Source organism: Bombus vancouverensis, unplaced genomic scaffold (assembly GCF_051014615.1).
Source record: "Bombus vancouverensis nearcticus unplaced genomic scaffold, iyBomVanc1_principal scaffold0035, whole genome shotgun sequence".
NCBI lineage: Eukaryota > Metazoa > Arthropoda > Insecta > Hymenoptera > Apidae > Bombus > Bombus vancouverensis.
The window spans coordinates 110,473-126,886 of record NW_027468926.1 but is presented as its reverse complement, the minus strand read 5'-3'; the positions used below and the strand labels follow the sequence as shown (position 1 = coordinate 126,886).

Below are 16,414 nucleotides of genomic sequence, written 5' to 3'. Positions count from 1 at the left end.
GTACCGCGCGCTACGGCGCTCGCTACAAAAGGAAATTAAAAAAGCGAAGGACCGTGCTTGGTCCGAACTGGTCGAAACAGTCGAGTCGGTTCCATGGGGAAGGCCATACAGGACGGTGACACAGAAACTACGCGCGAAGGGCCCCCTGACAACGACGGAGATGGAACCTGCGCTGCTGACGCGGATCACCGGAACGCTCTTTCCCCCACAAGAAAACAGAGCGGTGGAACGGCCACGGGAAACGACACGACCGCTGGAATGGAGGGACGACTGGGAAGTCACGGAGGAGGAGATATGGGAGGCTACCAGAAGAATGACTTCTCGCAACGTGGCACCGGGCCCGGACGGAATCCCTGGCCGGATCTGGGGGGAAGTGATGGGGGTCATGGCCCCCAGACTCCGGCACCTCTTCACAAGATGCCTGAGGGAGGGAGTCTACCCCCGGGCGTGGCGGACGACGAGACTGGTCCTGCTCCATAAAGAGGGCCAACCGAAGACCTCGCCGTCAGCGTACCGGCCGATATGCCTACTGGACGAGGTCGGCAAACCACTCGAGAGGGTAGTCGCCGCCCGTTTGGAACGACACATAGCGGGCCAAGTGCCAGGTTTGCGCGAAAGCCAGTACGGCTTCCGGAAGGGGCGCTCGATGATTGACGCGGTCAGACGCGTACGAGCGATTGCGGAGGACATGGTCTCCCGGAAAGGCGTGGCGCTGGCGGATTCCCTGGACATCGTCAACGCGTTCAACACCATGCCATGGGACAGGATAGTGACGGCCCTGGAGCACTTCGAGGTTCCCAGCTACCTCGTCCGATTGATCCGAGCCTACCTCGACGACAGGTGGGTGTGTTGCACCAGTAAGGAAGGAGAGGAAAAGCGATCCGTCGAGCGTGGCGTCCCACAGGGCTCGGTGCTGGGCCCCATACTATGGAACGTTGCGCACGACGAGGTACTGCGATGCCCGCTACCCCAGGCGCGGCCATGATATGTTATGCGGTCGACACCCTAATCCTGGTCGAGGGTCGTGGCTGGCACGAGACAATGCGCATTGGCGAAATCGCAACGGCCTGTGCGATCCGTGCCGTGAACGAACTGGGCCTAAGAGTCTCCCCTGCGAAGTCGGAGGCCACCTGGTTCTTTGACAGGAAGAGGCGAGGGACACCACCGCCCGGCCTATGCATAAACATGGCAGGTAAAACCGTCCGGGTGGGATCACAGATGAAGTATCTGGGACTCACCATCGACAGCCAGTGGACGTTCGACCTGCACTTCGACTCTCTGATCCCGAAGGTGTCAGCGGCTGCCAATGCCCTGTGCGGCCTACTACCGAACATCGGCGGGGCCGGAGAAGCGGTGCGCCGACTTTACGAGTGCGTCGTTCGGTCACGAGTGATGTACGGGGCCCCAGTATGGGCGGACGACCTGATGGCAGCATTCTGCTCCTGAGAAGGAGGCACAGAGTGACCGCCATCAGAATCATTAGGGGATACCGGACGGTGTCTCACGCGTCGGCGTCCACCCTAGCCGCGTCCCCCCCGTGGGAGCTGCGGGCGCTGGCGCTCAAAAAGTGATACACCCGCCGGAGAGAATGGCATCCGGGAGAAGACCCCACCGAGCAGGCGGCTCCAAACGACACAGGAACCGCCGAGGAGGACACATGGAACCTGTGGCGATCCCAACTGATCAACGGGAGAAGCGAACACCGAGGCGCGGAAGCGGTCCTACCAAACTGGGAGGCATGGAGGAGCCGCCACGGCTTCCCACTCACATTCAGGATGACACAAGTGCTCACCGGACACGGCGTGTTCGGCGAGTTCCTGAAGAGAATAAGGCGAGAGACGACAGACACCTGCCACCACTGCGGAGATGGCAGGGACACAGCGCAGCACACCCTGGAGCTCTGTCCGGTGTGGGAGCTGCCCCGCTACACCCTGCCGCACGCCATAGGAGAAACGTTGACACCCTCAGCGATTGTAGAAGCGATGTTGAGAGGGTGACAGGAACACGAGGCCGTCCGCCTCTTCTGCGAGCGAGTTATGCTCGCGAAGGAGCGAGCGGAAAGGCAGAGAAAAAAAACTTTCACCCCTGCAGGATAAGACGATGGAGAAGGATGGCAGTCAGACTACCCAGAGCCGCCCCGCCACCACCCCAACGGACTACGACCAGAAGAAGTGACAGCGCTAGGGCCAACGACCTCCCCCTAACGCCTACTCAATAGCCGGCTCGAACAAGAGAACGCGAGAAGGGGGTGCAACTGAAGTTAATTCATAAGAAGTTCCTGGAGCACCCCTGTCACGCGCATAAGATGGTCATCGTGGAGTTTTAGTCGGTAGGAGTCCGACACTACTCTGCTGTTACGCAATTACTGGAACAGAGGAGTGTCCATGAGGATTTCTCCACGTAAAAAAAAGAAAAAAAAAATTTGTATGTGAGTTACTCTGGCTTATCAATATGCCCTGTTCAAAGTTGGCCAAGCTGAATACTGTCACAGACCTCTATCTTCCTTAATAAGAGCTGTAGGGGATCGAATAATGAGACTACCAATATGTGTACTCGTTAGTGTATTTAAAACAGATCTTGTCGCGAAACGATATCAATACAGACGTTTAGTCACAGTTTATACTGAATCGTTTGCGATCACGTTCGTTTAGTCATAATCGTCAGAAGGAGGTCAAAAGATACAAATTCGTCTTGTTTTACGGTTACATGTAGCGGCACCATTGTTCTGCCCGGAGTTCATAACTCCTTGCAATACCTGTGACCTAACGGTCTTGATACTCCGAAGCAAAACAACAACACGGTATGCAGCTAATTCTAACTCTTGTGCCGCTACATCACCCCCCTACCAGTGATAACGTTTTATTGCCTTTGCCGAGAAAGTCCCCGTGGGTAATCTTTTGTGATGCCTAGCCGAAACCTGCCTGTAACCAATCAGGAAAACGGACTCTTCGGCCTGACCGTGTAACATTCCTATTACTAGTGTTTCCTTCGTTGTCGCTATTCACGTCGCTTTCATTGCGAGCGTTCATTTGTTCTAGTGGAATAAGTATGTCACGGGTTTCGGCGGTTTTCGCGTCGAGATCCTCTGATACTACAAATGCTGGCTTAAGCCGGTCGACGGAAACTTTTATATCGCGATTGTTAACATTGATGGTGTACATTTTCTCGCCTCTTCCCGTTACTCTAAACGGTCCATCGTAAGGCGGCTGTAAAGGGCCTCTAATTGCGTCGTGTCGCAGGAATACGTAGGGAGAAGACTCCAATTCGCGAAAAGTGAATAATTTCTTTTCCCTGTGTTGTGTCACAGGCTGAGGCCGGACTTTCTCCATTTGTTCCTTGAGCAGGGATGCAAATTCCGTGGTGGCACGCTGCTTAGTTGGGTATCGGGCGAACATTTAACGTTCGGTAGTCGCCGCATGGTCGCAAATTTCCATCCTTTTTGGGCAGAACGTGAAGGGGTGGTGCCCACGGGCTTTTCGATGGGCGCATCACGGCTTGTTCTATCATCAACTCAAATTCAGCTCTCACCTGCTTGAGGCGGTCCGGTACAAGGCGTTGGTGTTTGTTGTAGACCGGCGGGCCAGGCGTAGTTTCGATGTGGTGTACTACACCGTGTCGGGCCTTTTCCTTCCCGAAAGACGGAGGACGCGTGAGGGCCGGGAATTCCGCCAGTAATTGGGGGTACACCGAATCGCCGCAGATAGTTTTCACCGATGGCGTGTTGTCTATGGCGGCGTACCCCTTTGATGATAACTGGGTCGTCGTGTCGATTAATCTTTTGTTCCGTGGGTCCACGAGCAACCCGCAGTGACTCAGGAAATCCATGCCGAGGATAGGTGTCTGGACGTCAGCCACTGTAAAATACCACTTGAAGGCGCGTCGGAGGGACGGGTTGAGGTGGATCGCGACTGTACCATACGTCGCAATTCGTGCTCCATTAGCCGCGAACAACTCGTACTCGCTCTTCATCGCAGGTCCCTGCACTTTGCTGCGCGGGTAGACGCTGATGTCTGCGCCGGTGTCCACCAAGTACAAGATGCGCGTGTTTTTATCCAGAACAAAAATGCAGCGGGAGGTCAAACCGTCGTCGTTTGCCGCATTTACGGACGGCCGGTTCCGTTTCCCGATTTCAATGTGCACGGTGAGTGCACTTCTCGGTGCAATTTCTCGCGCGTTCCCCGTACGTCGCATGATAAAGGCATAAGCCACCTTGCCGTGACGGGCTTCGGGATCGCCAACGGCGACGGTATTTAGCGCTGGAGAATGGTCGCCGGCGGCCCCCGATGGTCAACGCGCTTACCTGCGCCTGTATCTGCGTTATTTGTTCCTTCAGCTCGTTGATGGCGGCAGCCGTAGCATCGTTCACCCCGCCGCCGTACGTTGTTGGATTGCCTCCTGCCGTGGTTCGGTCTGTACTGACCGCAACAACCTGTCTTAGTTCCGGGCGTATTTCGTAGATGCTGTCGGCGATCGCGGTCAGAGTTTCGGACCTCTTATCTTGGACGGCGGCTAGGACGCGTTGCACGTACACCGGGAGTCGGCCTTCCCAGAGAGTCCGGATTAATTCGTCTGATATTGCCGGAGTGGCGAGGCTTTTCAGATCCCGTAGAATTGAGAAGGCGTCCCGTCGTCTAGTTGTTGACTCACTATTATTTTGCGTAGGCGTCCGGCGTCTGACTCGCCCAGGAGCGTAGCACGAGCTGCGTGGCACCTTGATCCAAGATGCTCCTTGCCGTGTGAACAACAGCCGTCCGGATGATGCTGTCGTCCCCAGGGTGAACTTGGCGATGCGGCCGAAGGGCCGTTGCCTGGATGGCACGTTGTCTCCCTTGTAGTCTAGATCGCCGTCTTCCTCGTCGATGCCGAGCGATTTCCAGGTGAAATTCACGACCAAGGAAGTGTCGTGGATCTTGCTTCTGGAAGTGTCGTTAAACACCTCGGCCCAGAAAGTGTCGTTGAAGGGAACGTCGGTGGTGCTTTGTGAAGATTCATCAAGCGCGGTGCGGAGTTTTGAGGTTCATTGGGAGGCTGGACTCCCCCCGATGACCCGCTCGAATCGCATTCTCTTAGTGATGATCCTCGGTGGAGAATGACCGTTGGACGTCGTGACTGTGACTTGCCTTTGTGTTGGAGAGTATACTGGCGTTTTTGGAGCCACGGGTGACTCCAGTGAGATGTTTATGATACGCGACTAGTTCGGTACGGCGCTCTGTGAACTCAGTAGAGAATCGTTGGGATCAGATAGAATGTTCTGTAAATTACCGACACCATTTGAGTGATTAGTCATGGTATTAATAATGCTGAAATTATTCTGAGTAGGACCAATTGCAGGCGTAGCACATGTCTGAGGTGGCGAAGGAGGAGTCTTCACGTTACGTCTCGGAGTGTGACTGTCCGATGCAATGTTTCTAATCTGGGGTGGTGCAGATGACGTGATGTAAGAGAGATGATTGGACGTCGATACGTTGTGTTGGACGTCCATCGTGTAAGTATTGGCCGGAGAAACACTGCCCCTGGATGGTTTGTTCACAGTGGATTTCGAAGCCTTTATAGTAGGTTTCGACTCGACGTTGACCTTGTTGCTGTCCTGGATGGGACTCAACCCGTTACTTTCTAGGTTGTGAACTACGGTCAAAGAGTCATGAACGTTCTGTAACAGATTGGGGGAGATTACTTTCTGAATCGATTTGTCGCCTGGTGAGACCTTCTCTTTCTTCAGGTCCGAAGGCTCGTTGAAGGTTGTCACCTTCAAGGTTGTTTGTGTCTGTTAAGGAAATTCGAGGATTTGGAAATACAAATAATTGACTATATTTCACACACAACAGCTATACATCTATATTACACTCTGAAGAACGTCTTGCACGCACGCTTGTCGCCAACCGACTATCCAGAATCTTCTAACGTCAGTCTTTTGTCTCAACTAAGACCTGGACGCCCTCTGACCCTTACACACACACACTCTCATGTACAGTGTAAATGTATCACTTCCCTAACACGCCTCCTTACATTTATACTGTACACTTAATTTTATTTACATACTTGTCGAATTAACAAAATATTTACCATTTATCGCTTTATTTACATTTCTCTTATTTTACATTCATCCATGACCTAAACCTTTCAAGTTTCTCTCTACACAGTGTCTTCGTAAAAATATCCGCAGTGTTTTCTTCTGTACTTACTTTTATTATGTTTATCTTATTTTCCTTTACGTACTCGTGAACGTAGTGGTAATGAACTTCAATGTGTTTAGAATTTTTTGTAAAAGTTCCGTATTTTGCTATACTCATTACTCCAGTGTTATGCTCATAGATTTTTACAGGGTTATCGTCTACATTTACATCGAAGATTTTAATTAGTTCTCTGATAGTCATTACTTCGCTCACCGCTTCCGATAGAGTAACATACTCTGCATACGTCGAGGCTTTTGTCACACACCTTTGTTTTTTAGACTTCCATCCAATTACATTTCCATACAATCTAATTACATACCCACAAGTCGATTTCCTATCTATATAATCTCCTGCCCAATCAGCGTCCACATAACAATCTATCGTTTCGCACTTTTCATTTCTTTTATAATGTAGCCCTAAATCTCTAGTCCGGTACAAATATTTCAATATTCGCAAGGCATATTTAAAATGTGTCTCGTTACAACAATCTTGAAATCTACTCAGGTAATTCACACTATAACTTATATCGGGTCTGGTATTTACACTAATATACAGCAATGCGCCAATTAAATTCTTGTATCCAATGTCCTCTCCATTTATCTCAGCTTTTTCAATTTTTAAGTTGGTCTCCATAGGTGTACAGTACAATTTGCTATTATGTAATTTATATTTGTTTGCTAATGATTCTATGTATTTCTTTTGGCTTAATCTCATTTCATTTTTTAAATAATCATACTCTATATTAATTCCAAGATATTCTTTTACTTCACCTAAATCTTTCATTTCAAATTTATCAGTTAATAATTTTTTTTACACTTTGTATCTTCCCTTTGTTTTTACCACAAATCAACAAATCGTCTACGTATATTAACAAATAAACAACATTTTCTCCCTCTCCATAAGTATATAGGCACAGCTCTATATTGTTCTTCTTAAAACCTAATCTCGTCACATACTTATCAAAACACTCATACCAGTCTCTCGGACTTTCTTTTAACCCATAAAGCGCTTTCGATAATTTACAAACTCTATTCGTTCCGTCCGCATATCCCTTTGGTTGATTTACATATACGTCCGAGGTTACTTCACCATTTAAAAAGGCAGATTCTACATCCATTTGCTCAATTATTAATCTATTTTGACAACAATATGATAGCAATATCTTAAAGGTCTGATTACTCGCCACTGGAGAGTATATGTCATCGGCTACGTTTCTTTGTTGAAATCCCCTTACCACTAACCTAGCCTTATACCTGTCCTCTGATTTTTTCGTGTAAACCCATTTTACATCTAATACTTCTTTGCCTTTTACCATTTCTACCAATTTCCAAGTTTTATTCTTATAGAGACATTCTATTTCCTTATCCATAGCCTGTTTCCAAACTTCATTATTTTCGCAACAAATCGCCTCCTCAAATGTACGAGGGATATCTACTTTACAATAATTTGCATGAATCTCGCAAATATTTTCCTTTTCTGGATACCTTACTGGAGTTTTCTTAATACGTGTAGGTCTCCTAGTAGTGTTTGAGCTTTCAGTACTACTATCATTTTCATCTTCCCTACCTTCTAACTCTTCCTTATCCATACCATCCAATGAATAGTTATCTTCGCTATCATTTCTCTAATCTGCCTCCAATGAGCTTTCCTCAAAACCGATACATTAAGTGTCTGCCTCTATGACCTCTACATGTCTAGCTATTGTTATTTTTCCACCTAATAAGACTCTGTATCCTTCTTCACTATATCCTAATAGAATTCCCATATCTGCCTTCTTGTCCCATTTGGAAACTCTTTTTTGTTCTGGCCTTCTTACAAAAACTTTACTTCCATATAGATGTAGATTTTTAAAACTTGGTTTTCCCCCGAAGAATATTTCAAATGGTGTCTTTCTCTCTATAGTATTCGCTAATATTCGATTTTTCAAGTATACCGCTGTACAAACTATTTCCGGCCAGTACCTTTTATGTACTTTCGCTTCCGCTAACAAGCACCGCGCCATATCCATCACTGTTCTATTATACCTTTCCGCTGTCCCGTTTAATTCATGTACGTATGTTGGGCAATTATTTATTCTTATACCTTTATCCCTAGCAAATTTATAAATTCGATTATTTAAATATTCTTTGCCATTATCGCATCTTAATATTTTTAACCTCTTGCCCGTTAAATTTTCGGCTTCATTTACGAACTGTACGAAAGAATCAAAGACCTCATCTTTTGATTTTATACAATAGATCCTAGTTATTTTACTATAATCATCGATAAATGAAATAAAATATTTTTAAAGGGACCACATACGTCCGTATGAATAATTTCCATTATTTCCCTAGCCTTAGTTCGATTATTTTTGAAAGGTAAGTTATGCATTTTGCTTTCTATACACACCCTACATTTCAAAAGTTCCTTTTCAAATTTATTCGGTATGCCAGTCACTAGCTGCTCTTTACCCAAAATCTTTAAGTATATAAAATTTACGCCATAAATTTACGCCAAGTATTTAATATTTATGCCATCTTTCCTTTTTACTCATACCACTACGTTCGGCGCTGTTTACTAAGTGCTTCTTCCCTTTCAATATACTGAGGTGGTATGGTGATAGGTGCGTAAGGAACTACTCTTGGTGTTTTTAACGAACAATAGTTTAATTAGAACTAATCAACAATCAGAGTTAACAATTAACAACTAACCATTACACTTAACAGACAACAGGTAACAACTAACAAATAACGATAGACACCGAGAGATCATTCGACGCGTTGCTATGCAAATAGTACCGAGGAGTTACACATTTAATGGCGCAAGACAGACTGACTCTGCTTTTGTTTCGGATCGCGCAGATTCTTCCCTTCGTAGCCCATCGATATCCCCCACTAGCGTGCATTCATTAGATGTGCCGCCAGTGCTGGCACGTGTATGCTCTTCCGAGAATTCGGCGGAAAGAGTGTGAAGATATCGATGGTACATTGGGCACGTCGGTGTTGCGCTTTGGCGGCGTCGCGCTTTGCATCCGAAGCCGTTGAAAAGTTCCGTGGCCCGTGCCGCCACAGTACCCCCTTACCAGTGATAACGCTATATAAATGAAAAATATATAAATGTTACAGGCAAGGGTGCACGTTCGCCGGCTCCTAACGCCTATCCGAGACCCGCCTGAAACCAATCAGGAAATCGAACTCTCCTGCCCGCGCGTGCGGTGTGATGAACTCTTGAGTCCCCTTCGCTTTGTTCGTTTCGGGCACCGGGCGGTATTGTTACATTGCGCCTTTCCGTGCTATGGTGTTAAATATTATCGTTAAATAGAAATGCGGGTTTCAATCGGTCTATGGACACTATTACGTTTTTATTATTTATTTTAATAGTGAAGGTCTTTTTTCCTCGCTCTATAACCTGATACGGCCCGTCGTAGGGTGGTTGTAAGGGGTCTCCGATGGCGTCGCGACGCAGAAATACATAAGGCGATGTTTCGAGGTCGCGGAACACGAAGGTTCTCTTTTCACCGTGTCGCGTAATTGGATGAGGTCTGATTTTTCCTATTCGGTCTTTTAAGCGACTTGCGAATTCCGAATTGGCCTGTTGTTTAGTCGGTATAAAAAATTCGGCCGGCAATCGTATGCCGGTGCCATAAACCATTTCGGCTGCCGTCGCGTTTAGGTCCTCTTTAATAGCTGTTCGTATGCCTAATAGAACTATCGGCAAGATATCCACCCAGTTGCTCGTATCGTGGCATTTGATTGCTGCTTTTAGTTGTCGGTGGAGGCGCTCTACCATCCCGTTGGACGCGGGGTGATAGGCTGTCGTGCGCAAATGTCTGATGCCGAGCAACCGGCATAGTTCGTTAATTAGGTTCGACTCGAACTGGCGTCCTTGATCGGTCGTTATTCTTAAAGGCACGCCGAAACCAGATATCCACGTGGAAAGGAGAGCCGAAGCGACGGTTGCCTCCATGTCGGCGATGGGAACGGCTTCGGGCCAACGCGAAAAACGGTCGATGCACGTTAGACAATATCGGTAGCCTTTTGAATATGGCATCACGATAATGTCTATGTGTAAGTGTTCGAAACGGCCCGCTAATTCTCCGAATGTTCCGACGGGTGAGGATACGTGCCTGGTGACTTTACATTGTTGACACGGGATACATTGTCGTGTCCTATTTCGGGAGTCCTTGTTTATGGACGGCCAGACGAAACGCGTCGTCACCAGGTTTTGAGTGGCACGTATCCCTGGATGGGAAAGTCCATGGAGCGAATTAAATACGTCGCGCCGCAAGGATTTCGGTACGTACGGTCGTACAAAGTCACCCGATACGTCGCAATATATTTCTACGTCGTGATCGGGGAAACGTATTTTCTTTAACCGTAGCGCGGATGTACCGGAGTTGACGATGTTGCTTAGTTCTTTGTCGGCTTCTTGCGCGGCGGCGAGAGCTCGATGGTCCACAGACTTTCCTATCGCTTCGATGCGTGACAGAGCGTCGGCAACATTATTGTCTAACCCCTTGATATATCTTATGTCGGTAGTGAATTGTCCGATGTAATCTAGTTGCCGGAATTGTCGCGGCGAACACTTATCAGGATCTTGGTTGAACGCATATGTAAGGAGTTTATGATCGGTGTAAATTATAAAATTTCTCCCTTCAATGGCGTGTCGAAATCGCTTTACCGCAGTGTACATAGCGAGTAATTCGCGGTCGTACGCGCTGTACTTTCGCTGCGCGGATTTCAACGGTTTGGTAAGGAAACCTAACGGCTGCCAAGAGTCGTTGACGCGTTGCTGGAGGACCGCTCCTATTCCATAGTCGGATGCGTCTACCGCGAGGTTAACAGGTGCGCCAGGTATCGGATGCGCTAACATCGTGGCGTTAGCGAGGGCGCGTTTCGACTCGCGGAAGCTGGCTTCGGATTGCTCTGTCCATTTGATGGGCGCGTTGCCCTTTTTTCCTCCTTTTAATAGGTCGTTTAGGGGTTGAAAAATTTTTGCGGCCCCCGGTATGAAACGTCGGTAGAAATTAATCATACCGAGGTACCTGCGTAGTGCTTTAACGGTCCCGGGGAGCGGTACTTCTACAATAGCGTCAACGCGTTCGGCTAGCGGCTTTATCCCGTCGGCGTTTACGGTGTGTCCCAAGAATGTGATTTCGTTCACACCGAATTCGCACTTTACTGGGCTGATGACTACGCCATACTCGTTTAAGCGTTCAAACAAAATCCGAAGGTGTTCGCGATGTTGTTCTTCGGTTTCGGATGCGATTAAGAAATCGTCTATGTAAGCGAACACGAAGTCCAGACCACGGGTAATTTCGTCAACGAATCTTTGACACGTTTGCGCGGCGTTTCGAAGCCCAAACGTCATGTTGGTTGCTTCGAAAAGTCCGAAAGGTGTCGTGATCGCGTTTTTCTTAACGTCTTCTGGCGCGATCGGGATTTGGTGGTAAGCGTGGACAAGGTCGATTTTTGAGTAGACACGCTTACCGTACAGATGTTGCGCGAAATCTTCGATATGTGGTGGGGAGTACCTGTCGGGTATGGTGCGAGCGTTCAACGCACGACAGTCGCCGCATGGTCGTAGACTTCCGTCCTTCTTTGGGACGACATGCAGGGGTGATGCCCATGGACTCTTCGATGGCCGCATCACTCCTTGCTCGATCATTGTTGCGAAATCCGCCTTGACTTGCTTGAGACGATCCGGTGGGAGACGTCGAGGTTTACTGTAGACGGGTGGCCCGGGTGTGGTTTCAATATGTTGTACCACACTGTGTCGGATTTTCTGTCGTCCGAAGGCCGGTGGACGAGCTAGATCCGGAAACTCCGCCAAAAGTCGATGGTAGACCGATTCGCCGATTACGGTTTTGATGGATATTTCTTCCGTCGTGGCAGCATATCCCCTTGTTGATAATTGGGTTGTCGTGTCGAGGAGTCGTTTGTTTCGCGGGTCCACGAGCAACCCATAATGGCTTAAAAAATCTACGCCTATGATAGGGGTTTGAACGTCATCAATTACGAAGTTCCACTTGAAGGCTCGTCTTAGGGACAGGTTAAGGCCAATCGCAGTGGCACCATACGTTGCGATGCGCGTCCCGTTGGTCGCGAATAGTTCGTACGCGTTTTTCCTGACGTGCCTATGGATTTTACTGCGGGGGTATACGCTGATGTCGGCGCCGGTGTCTACAAGGAAAGAGATCTTCGTTCCCTTGTCCGTAACGAAGATGCGGCGGGAACTCAGGCCGTCGTCGTCTGCCGCGTCTACGGACGGCTGGTCTCGTTTCCCGACTTCCACGTGCATGGGAAACGACAGCTCCTCGCGCGTTCTCCGAACTTTGCATGATAGAAACACAGACCGTCTTGCCGTGGCCGATCTCGCGAGCGCGAACGTCGGTGGTATCGCGAACGCGAGCGTGATCGTGATCGTGGTCGACGATGATTAATCATGCTCAACGCGTTCATCTGTGCCTGCAACTGTGATATTTGCTCTCTCAACACGTTGATTGCGGCGGCCATTGGTTCGTATACTCCAGCGTTTTGCGCTGGTGGGTCCATTACTGCCGTTACCCGGGCGGTGCGCTGAAAATCCTCCGTGAATTCTTCAGCGATCAGGTCCGCCTGCCGCAATAACCTTTCTGGGTCCGAATCGTCGACTGCCGCGAGGATACGCCTGATGCGGGCGGGTAATCGGTTCCTCCACAGCGTGAGAGTAAAATCATCGGGCGTGGAGGGGCTGGAGAGTTTTTTTAAGTGTTGGTAAAACTGGGATGGCTTTCTATCTCCCATCTCCTCGCTTTCCACCAACTTCTTTATCCGGGTCGCGTCCGTATCGGATAATTTGCGAATGAGCGCATGTTTTATTTTCTCGTAGCGTCCGATGTCTGGAGGGTTCGTCATTAGGTCTTCGACGTCCTGGAGCTGTTGATCGTTGAGGCATTTTGCCAGCGTCACGTACTTAATGGTGTCTTCCGTAATTCGCGCTGCCTCGAATTGTCTCTCCAGAAGGGCAAACCATGCCGCCGTGTTCGTGGGCAGCAGTGGAGACATGCTGATCACCTGGCTGGCTATGGTTCCCTGTGTATTACTTTCCATCGTCGCGGTGCACTCAAAATCGGTGGTTAAAGACGATAGCACTATCACGGTCACCTCTTTCACTAAATGTCACGTTAAATCACGTCGGGGTCACCAGTTTGAGGTGGTATGGTGATAGGTGCGTAAGGAACTACTCTTGGTGTTTTTAACGAACAATAGTTTAATTAGAACTAATCAACAATCAGAGTTAACAATTAACAACTAACAATTACACTTAACAGACAACAGGTAACAACTAACAAATAACGATAGACACCGAGAGATCATTCGACGCGTTGCTATGCAAATAGTACCGAGGAGTTACACATTTAATGGCGCAAGACAGACTGACTCTGCTTTTGTTTCGGATCGCGCAGATTCTTCCCTTCGTAGCCCATCGATATCCCCCACTAGCGTGCATTCATTAGATGTGCTGCCAGTGCTGGCACGTGTATGCTCTTCCGAGAATTCGGCGGAAAGAGTGTGAAGATATCGATGGTACATTGGGCACGTCGGTGTTGCACTTTGGCGGCGTCGCGCTTTGCATCCGGAGCCGTTGAAAAGTTCCGTGGCCCGTGCCGCCACAATACTTTTTATTCTATATGTCCCATTCTCTTTGAACGCTACAGCTGTAAGTTTATTATCCTCATCTATTACTTTCGCAATATTTCCTTTGGAAATAACCGTATTCTTATTATCTGTTAGTTTACCTAAACTAATCAAATTTGCGGACATTTCTTTCGCGTAAAATACTTTCCTCATATTTATTTTATTTTGTTTTCCGAATGCTTCAAAATAACTTATAACATTCCCAACTTTTGTCGCTTTTATCGGTCTATTATCGCCTAAATATATATTTACCGGTTCTTTTAGGTCGATAGATTTATCAAAATAATTGATATCATTAATTATGTGATCGGTACAACCGCTATCTAATAGCCACACTATTTCGTTCTTACTTATTTCATTCGTCTCACTGCTGTTTGCTGCGTGCGCCGTTGCTATCCATATGCCTGCTCTTGAGTTTCCATGCTCGCCCGTGCCGGTTGTTGATTGACGATGAAAGTTTCCACGTCCCCTGCTCGTATTGCCTTTGTTCCCTCTTCCTCTGTTTCGACCACGTGTTGGCCCATGCCAATAGCCGTTACTGCTTCCCGCTTGGACGCCATTTTGACACTCTCTTGGAAAGTGTCCTAATCTTCCACATCTGAATCATCCTTCCTTTTTTGCAGAAAAGGCGTTGATTTGTCTTTCTCCTCGATTGGATTTATTTTTCTTCTCTGCTATTTCTATTTTATTTTTCACATACGCTACCGTTTGATTCTCTTCTTTCAATGCGTCTATTATGTCCGCTATGTAGCTGTATTCTTCGGGTAACGTATTCAGCATGTAATTCAGCATTTCCCTCTCACTTACTTGTGCGCCCGCACTTTTTAATTCGTTTATTAATTTTTCGAAATCGTTAAAGAATGATGCTGAATCACTGTAGTTCTCCAGTCTTATGTTTTCCAATCTCCTTCTGCATACGATCTGCAGTGCCGTCGACACTTTCAAGTACATTTCATCGAACCTTTTTATTATATCATACGCCGTTTTTCCTTCCCTAACATACTCCAATTGTCTGTTCGATATTGCACTATAAATTATATTTATCGCCTTCAAATCCTTTTTGTCCCAGTCTTCATCGTCTCTTTCGTTCTTCATTCTAGTTGTAACAACCTCGCATTCCTTATATTTGAGAAACATCGTGATTCTTTGCTTCCACATTCCATAATCCTCACCATCGAATATAGGTATCACGATTTCCGATCTCTCCATTTTAATTGATTCTTCTTTTTTTTTCTTTTCTTACTCAAGCGTTCCTACGTGCTCGAAGTATATTTTTCCTCTGACAGTTTTTTTTTCTTTACTGAAAACTCACTCGCAAGATCGTAACCACGCACTACATATCTTGCAAAACTAGTAACCACGCTCTGCTACCATGTTAAGGAAATTCGAGGATTTGGAAATACAAATAATTGACTATATTTCACACACAACAGCTATACATCTATATTACACTCTGAAGAACGTCTTGCACGCACGCTTGTCGCCAACCGACTATCCAGAATCTTCTAACGGCAGTCTTTTGTCTCAACTAAGACCTGGACGCCCTCTGACCCTTACACACACACTCTCATGTACAGTGTAAATGTATCACTTCCCTAATAGTGTCCTTGGGTAGGACGGTCGAGATAATGCGGACGCGAACTTGGTTGTCGTCAAGTCGCGTGTAGGTGATGAGCTGCAGGTGTCATGCAATGAGCTACGCGTGACTCGCGACGCGATCGGCGTTCGAGTCGATGCGATCTTCTCCGTCGGCGGAGTCTGAATAGCGTTACTGTTTAGATTATTATTGTTTCCCAGGAAACTGATAGACGTGTTGCTGCTATATTCTGGTGGTTGTGAATTCGCCATGGTGGGTACTTTATCCGTGGGCCCTTGTGGCAATGGCGAAGGTGGCGTCATCGCATTATGTCCCGGAAAATGATTCTCCGGTAATTTAAGCGAAGCAGTCTCGCGACCGGCAGCTGATTCGTCGTTGGTCGATTGTGACGTCGTAGTTAGTCGTATGTGGTTTAACTGATTGGTTACTCGGAGTACTAATTTTTTGTACTCGTCTGCTATTTCAAGGCCGCGCTCGCTCGCTTCCTCGTCTATGCTCACAATCTCGTTTTAAATGACGCGGATTTCCGTCTCATAGATTTCCAGACGATTTTTGATTTGGATAAACTTGGCCTCTCGCGGACAGCCGGATTGTTCGATTACGTCCAGTTTTTTTGATAAGCGTGTAAAGTGGCCGGTATATTGGCCCCGGCGTCGACGCAAGGCGGCAAGTTCGTTTCCGGTTGTCATTATTTGTTATATAATTGAGAATGGAGTGGTTATAACTTACTTCTGTCGACGATTGTCCAGTTGCGGCAGGAGGCTGTGTGGTTGCGTTTCAACCACCGGATTATACCTCTTCGAAGGTGACGGCCCTTGACGTTACTGACCTCGCTGGGGTGGTAACGCTTCCGCTGCTGGTTGTGTTGGATTCACGTGGCACTGTGTGATAGTGGGTGTCACTGGTGTGCACTTTTCACTTGACCCTGAATCCGGCTCGAAGGACCAAATGTTACGACTCTTGGCGGAGAGACGCGGTCGCGAGGA

General features: G+C 47.7%; 1 pseudogene; it reads right to left on the bottom strand.

Annotated features, from left to right (window-relative positions):
• Positions 1-16,117, bottom strand: part of LOC143304428 (uncharacterized) — a 64,626-nt pseudogene extending 48,509 nt beyond the window's left edge.
• Between the last annotated feature and the right edge of the window lie 297 nt (positions 16,118-16,414).